Raw genomic sequence first — 7,830 nt, forward strand, 5'->3', positions numbered from 1 at the left:
CCTCTGCCATTATGGTTGCAAAATAAAGAAATCTGTGTTCTCAATTTTGTTCAAGAAAAGCTAAGAGCAAATTGGAAAGATAGTCTAGTCCTTCCAGTCTTTCATAGTATTACAACCCCAATATTATGCTAAGGGTTTTTTTTTAATAAAAATGCTGTTTTTGGAGTATGATGGAATTTTGGAGTGTTGACTTAGATTTGTGTCTTATTTGTTCCCACCTTATTTTTTGACTGTAGTTTTCTAATGTAATTATAATTTTATCTATAATAACTTTTTCTGACTTTTATTATATTGTAATTTTCTCTGATGTATTTGTTTTTAGCTCTCGAGAACAGTATCTTACTTAGGATGCTAAATAAGTCTTGGAAGGAAATGCATGAAGGAGAATAGGAAAGTAAAAGAAAGAGAGAAAGAAGGAAACAAGAAAGAAAGAATTTTTAAACTTAGAACTCTTTCTAACAATACTGCAAACATAGGAATTTGCATAAGAATCTCACCACTCATTTTCCAACAAAGGAAAATTGTATGAAAGATGCTAAGTATTTTGCCAAAGGTCATGTATGAAATTCCTATTACTACTACAACAAATTACCTCAATTTTAGTAGATTTAAACAACACAAATTTATTTATTTATTTATTTATTTATTTATTTATTATTCTTTAGGTCAGAAGTTCAACATGGGTCCTAATGGGCTAAAATCAAGGTCTTGACAGTTCTTTTTTCGGTCTTATAGAAGAATATGTTTCCTTGACTTTTTAAGCCTCTAGAGGTTGCAGACTAATACTCTTTTTGTCATTTTTTATTTTTCATTTGCTGGTTCCCTTGGAGTCTGCAACATACATTTATAACAACTTTAAGTCCACTTTTTTTTTTTTTTTGCAGTACGCAGGCCTCTCACTGTTGTGGCCTCTCCTGTTGCGGAGCACAGGCTCCGGACACGGAGACTCAGCGGCCATGGCTCACAGGCACAGCCGCTCCACGGCATGTGGGATCCTCCCGGACCGGGGCACGAACCCGTTTCCCCGGCATCAGCAGGCGGACTCTCAACCACTGCGCCACCAGGGAAGCCCTAAGTCCACTTTTAAATAACACAGTACCACCTCACAGGTGGTGCATGTACCTTGTAACAGAGCATACCCAATTTCTTCTTCCAGTTTCTGATAACATTGCTGTCATTCATTTTACTGATCTATAAACTATAATTTCCAAATACATTGTTGCTATAACTATTTGAACAAATTTTTATGTTAGATCAATTAACAATAAGAAAACTAAAAGACTTTATCTTTATGAATTTGTTCTTTACCACTTTTCCTTTTTTATACAGATCCAAGTTTCTGAACTGTAGTATTTTTCTTTCACTCCTAAGAACTTTTTAAAACATTTTTTTGCAAAGTGGGTCTACTGGCAACATTTTCTCTCAATTTTTGTCAGAAAAAGTCTTTATTTCTTCTTCACTTAGGATAATTTCACTGAATCCAGAAATTTAGATTGGTGGGTTTTTTCCTTGCAATGTTTTAAATATCTTACTTGCATGGTGTCCGAACACAAGTCTAATGTAATTCTTATCCTTGCTCATTTGTAGGTAGGATGTGTGTTTTCCCCCTCTGGCTTATTTCAAGATTTTCTCCTGTCTTTGTTTTATTTGCAGTTTGAATATGACGTGCCTTGGTATAGATTTGTTGTTATCTATTCTGCTCAGTTTTCTCTGAGCTTCCCTAATCTGTGGTTTCTGGTCTCTCATTAATTTTGGAAATTCCTCAGCTCAATTTTTTTTTTTTAAATGAAAGTTAACTGTTTATTACTGGAGAAGAGAAGAATGTCTACAAGAAAATCTAGTTTCTTTCCCCTCATGCACTACTTTGGTAATAAAGTTCCAAATATCAACTATGAAGATATTTACAAGGACAAATTTTTCTTAACACGTGACCATTTACTGTGTGGTGGACATTTTTTCATAGAAATCATATACTTAAACTAAATATAATCTTATAGTTTACAAGAAGCTTAGAACATTGTATTAACAGAAGACGAGATTATGCTTTACTGCAAAATATTATAAAAGTGATACAATTTTGTGGCTCTTAAATGATTAATTACTTGAGTTGAACAGGGAAATGAAAAACAAAAAAAAACCCAACAGAAAAATCATCAGGACACGCCTAGCTTTATGATTTTTTGTATTCGATTCGTTCTACTTTCAGGACGTCTCTAATTAGCTGATACACACAAGTGACAACTGTAGAAGCCTAGATATCCATCAACACAAATGAAGGAATAATGTTTGTTTCCAAGGCATTATATGTTCCATTGGCAGAACCTGGATTAATGTAGACTTTATTTTCATGCTCAAATGCTTCAAATATTTGTGTGTGTCCTGAAATAAGAATATCCACATCAAACTGCCTCTGCAACAGGGCTAAGCTGGCCATATCTCCCCGTGGAATAACTTCATGTCCATGGATCAAACCAATTTTGAACTGCCCAACAGTTAACGACTTTCTGTTCTTGATAATTCAGATTCTCATTGAAGTCTCCTCTCACAATATGAACATCGCCAGCCAGAGTCTGGAGATAGTCATAACTCTCTTCGGTACAAAGGTTTCCAGTGCAGAGAGTGTGCTGAATCATTCCTGGCACCAGCAGTTTTTTGAATTTAGCTGGCAAACTGTTGCTCCAGTGTGGGATGTGCAGGTCTCCTAATACCAACACCAACGTCCTGTCACTGGGCTCCGCTCAGTCACCAGCACCGCTGCCACCACCCTCCCTTCCTCAGACGCCTGGGAGTCTCAAATATTTTTCCATCCCTTTCTCTCTTCTTCTGGATTACATGTATTACATTGTTTATAATTGTATCATAGTTCTTGGATGTACTTTTTGATTTTTTTCATTTTTCTCTTGCTTTTCAGTTTGCGAAGTTTCTTTTGACATGTCTTTTAGCTCACTGACTCTTTCCTCAGTAATTTCCAATCTATTGATGAGTCCAAAGGGCACCCTTCATTTCTGTTATAAAGTTTCTGACTTCCAGCATTTAAAACTTTTTTCTTAGCGTTTTCATTTCTCTTCTTACGTTACCCATCAGTTCTTGCATGTTTTCCACTTTTCTGTTAGTTCAGCATACTAATCATAACTATTTTAAATCCCCAGTCTGATAATTCTAAAATCTCTGCTATACCTCAGTCTGGGTTCTGATGCTCACTTTGTCTATTGAACTGGTTTTTTCTATTTGTTTGATTTTGGTTTTTCATTCGTTTAGTTGTTTGCTCTTAGCATGGCTTATAATATCTTGTTGAAAGCACACATGATGTATTGGGTAAAAAGGTACTGAAGCAAACAGGCCTTTAGTGGGAGGTTTTAAGTTTATGTGGCAAGAGGTTAAACTGTGTTAATGTTTGCTATAGCTGTATGCATTAGAGGCTAATGTTTACTCTAGTGTCTTTCATTTTGTCTCCTGCTTGTCTTCTTAAAAAGGGTCTGAGCTTTGCAGTCCTTTTAGCTGTAGTCTCTTATTATACAGGAGCCTGGTCTCTGTGGGGTAAGGTGTGGGGTTGGGGGAGCATCCTGTAATCCTATGATTAGGTCTCAGTTTTTTAGTGAGCATGAGCTCTGAGGCTGTGACTTCAACAGTGCTTCTCAACACTTTTTTTCCCTCTGTAGGTGAGAAGGCTAGTAAGGGTGTAACTTCCCTTTCCCAAAGTTGGTAAGCTCTGGTAAAATAGTTCCTTTTCTTTTTTTTTTTTTGCGGTACACGGGCCTCTCACTGTTGTGGCCTCTCCCGTTGCAGAGCGCAGGCTCCGGACGCGCAGGCTCAGCGGCCATGGCTCACGGGCCCAGCCGCTCCGCGGCACGTGGGATCCTCCCAGACCGGGGCACGAACCCGCGTACCCTGCATTGGCAGGCGGACTCCCAACCACTGCGCCCCCGGGAAGCCCATTTCTTTTGAGTGTAGTTCTTTATAAAGGGAACAGAATGTTCGGGAGTATTTCAAAATGGTTACTTTTCCTCTCCCAACTACAAGAAGCCTAAGGGGATCTTTCTCTGATCTTCAATGTGAGAAGCTGGTAAGGATCCTGGAGGTAAAACTCATAAATGTGAGCTGTGCTCCCCCAAACTTGGCCCCTGGTGTTTTGATTTCAAGCTAGTTTACATTGCACCTTTGGCAATTTTTCAATAACATTTGAAGTGTTCCCATAGGTTCTGGCTCCAGCTTGGGTTTTTGCTCTTGACTGTGGTGTTGGAAAGCTGTGATTTTTGGTATCCATCTCTCCAGCTTTCAGGGCAGTGATTTATCCTTGACCTTACTTTTCTTATAGATCTAAGAAAAGTTGATATTCAGTTTCTTCAGCTTTTTCTTTATTTTGAGGAGGGAGTGAGAACTTCCGCGCTCTTTACATATCAGGCCAGAAACTGGAAGTACAGACCCCTTTCCACTTCAAAGCCAGCAATGGTCTATCAAGTCTTTCTCTGGGATTAGCATCTGAACCTCTTGAGGAAGGCCATTATTCTGTCTACTACAGGCCCCAAGTTCACAGGTCAAAGAAGTAGGATTAGAACATAGGTTCCCTTCACCCTGGGCCATCTCTTTAAGTACCTTTTAAATTTGTTTAAAATCCTCTCTCTCTCTCTCTTCTTCTCAAAACACCAGCTTTACAATTATTTTCTCATTTGGATAACATTTTCTTTTGCCTATGACACTGTTTCTACTAAAACTCTACAAATGTGGTTTCAGTTTGGACTTTAGTCTCTCTGCCTAAGATGATCCTTGATAAAAAGTACCCTGAAATTATATCTAGCAATTAGCATCAAAATTCATAGCCCTTACCAGAAGGCTATACATTACAAATTGATTTAGCCCATGAAGCCACATCCCTCTGTGAAATTAGAAGCAGTCATATAATATTGGAGACCTACAGACTATTATTGTGAACATTATAGAGATGAGAAGATAACTGAAATAAACAACTGGTACTAAAAAAAATAAACAGGGTCAGTACTTCTATGCTTCCAGGTATATAAACTTATATAAGTTCAGATATACTCTTCTGTTAAATTTCACTGGATGTAGCATGAATAGTTCAAGTGCCTATTAGTTAGTTTCAATGATCCTTACATAGAAACAGTTTCAATAAACAATCTAATATCATTTATAAAAGGAAAGATAAGTTTTCAAACCAAATTCCTTCAACATAACATTAATATAACCTGGAATTATATGGTGTGATAAAAAAATCTTAAAAAGGACTAAATTTGTCTATATTGCTCATAAATTTTAAAAAATTTTGAATCTTGGGCATGAGGCCCAAGTCCAGGTCAAATGGATATTCAATTCAAATTGCCATCTGCTAGATATTTTTGAAACTGATGTAGTATAAATTTGTATTTAAATGTGTTTTAGTCCTCAAAATGTTCATACCACAAAATCACCATTTTGACTGGCATTAATTAGAATATTTGTCTGGCAGTATTGGCAGAAAGACCAAGAATTGAATATAGTAACAATGTACCAAATTAATTGCCTACCGTGATGGACATCTAGGGCCAAATATTCAAAGGGCATCTGCAACTTCTTCTATGAGGGCAGGTTTGAGCTGTTTCAAATAATGCATACATTGCCAATCCTGTTTCAACAGAACAAAAGGATGTCAGTGGAATGCTTTCAGGGGTAAGAAGGTTGAAGAAAGTTATTCCTGACTATGACTAAATTGTAAGGCACCAGCCACACAGATTAAGACTGCCGCAAGTGGTTCTAGTATGCAAATTTATTTTCTGCAATTTTATTCTTGAGTGTGGTAGAACTATAGACAGGTTACAAAATCTATTATTTTAAAGAAATTTCATTGCATATAGCCTATATTCTTTAGTAAGATGCCATAAAAATAAAAAGCATAAGAATGCTTTATTCTATGCTATTTCATAATTTTTCATATAAAACAAAACTTAACTATGATTTATAATTACATAAAATCTATATATTTTGAACTAATATATTTCTACTATAGGAAGAGCAGATATTATATTGCTATTAAACTCTTAAAATTAAACTCTTAAAGTCTTATTAAACTCTTAAAATAATGTGATAAATCATGTTCTTTTGGGGCAAATATTAGATATAAAAAATGGAAGACAATAAGGAGTAATCCTTACACTTTCAGGAGTTGGACAATTATTTAAAATGTCTTAGACCTATTATAATATGCTTTTCTTTGAATTTTATTTTATTTATTTTTTATACAGCAGGTTCTTATTAGTTATCTATTTTATACATATTAGCATATATATGTCAATACCAATCTCACAATTCATCCCACAACCACCATATAATATTATTGTAATCTAAGAATTAAAATATAGAATTAGTATAGATTATTCAGTGCATTCTCAATTATGAAGGGAAACATTACCAACAATTTGTTGTGGTTTCTTTTGGACATATGGATTTTTAAAATTTTAATTATTATAGTTTTTATAATGCATATATAGTATATATATATCCTGTTAAGAGCTAATTAAATAAAAATGTTACCTACTTTTTTTGTACAAATCTTCACTGTGTATATAACTCCTCAATGCAAACACTGGTACTAATTTTTGAAATTGTGTTTCTGTGGTAGATATAGGACTTATGATACCAACATATTAAAGGATCCCTGTGAATGCTTGTTGTAAGTGGTAATAAATATTTATAGCCAATCTAATATAAAGGAAATAATTTATCATAAGGTTTTAATGTAAACAACTAAATTCTTTATCATCTATTTAATTATTTCTAAATATCTTCTAATTATTTAATCAAAAAATTGTGAAGCTATTATGAAGGTGTTCTCAAATGAGAACACATAAATGAAAAAATCTTGAATACTAGCAGCGATATGGATTTTGAGATTTTTTTATAGTCTGACCTCAACCTGTCTACCCCTGCAGCTACAGCTCCCATTCTCTTCCAGGTAATTTGTTTTAAATTGTGCTGTTGTTAGCATTGTCAGACAAAATACAGGGAATCCAGCTAAATTTTCATTTCAAATAAGCAACAGATACTTCTTTTAGTATAGTTTGTGTCAAATACTGCATGGTTCAATAATACTAAATAAATACTTAATACTAAAAATACTAGTCAGAGTAGCAGTGTGGAGTAGAATAGAGTATGGTATCAGTCCCATGCAATAGTTATACTAAAAAAAAAAAGAATTGTTTATCAAGCATTCAAATTTAACAAAGTTTCCTGTACTTTTATTTACTAAATCCAGAACCCCTAACCATTGCTAATTTGGTGAAGCTGGGAAGTATGTTTCCCAGAGTCTCTGTCACTATATATAGAGTTAGCCCAAAGAGGACCTTGCATATAATTTAAATGATGGAAATGAAGTGGCCACTATTACTCTGTAAGTCTTTGAGGTCAGATATGGTAATGAACAGAGAATTGCCAATTGGGCTTCAGCTGAATCTCACTCACCACTGCTTAGCCCAGGACTCTGCATCTTGAGTGCTGATCTTTCATGAGTGATAGTGGCCCCAGAAATTTGGTTGTAGCAAGAGCCTCCATAGACTTCTCCAGGAGCTGGCAGGGACATGCTTGGGTTCTCAACTTCCCCCACAAAAGCTCCAATTTGCTCATCTGTGTTATGCTTCATGAAGTGTTGTTAGTCTATCTTTGTGTCTACTCATTCAACCGATCTTTACTTCTTAGCCCCTCACTCCTGTAATATCCATGACTTTCATAATTCTCATCATGGTTCTTTATCTCTGACTAAATTCAGGTAATTATGGACAATGGAGGTCTCAATAATCTTATCTAGTTATTTTCTTTCACTGTAAATTGTCAAATGTGGCA

The 7,830-nt window shown here is 35.3% G+C and overlaps 1 pseudogene; it reads right to left on the reverse strand.

The window, feature by feature from the left end:
* Nucleotides 1–2,170: 2,170 nt before the first annotated feature.
* LOC114892053 lies at nt 2,171–7,630 on the reverse strand (annotated as a pseudogene).
* Nucleotides 7,631–7,830: the final 200 nt, after the last annotated feature.

This window comes from Monodon monoceros, unplaced genomic scaffold (assembly GCF_005190385.1).
Source record: "Monodon monoceros isolate NGI ecotype Baffin Bay Population unplaced genomic scaffold, NGI_Narwhal_1 Super_Scaffold_12, whole genome shotgun sequence".
In the NCBI taxonomy this organism is placed as follows: domain Eukaryota; kingdom Metazoa; phylum Chordata; class Mammalia; order Artiodactyla; family Monodontidae; genus Monodon; species Monodon monoceros.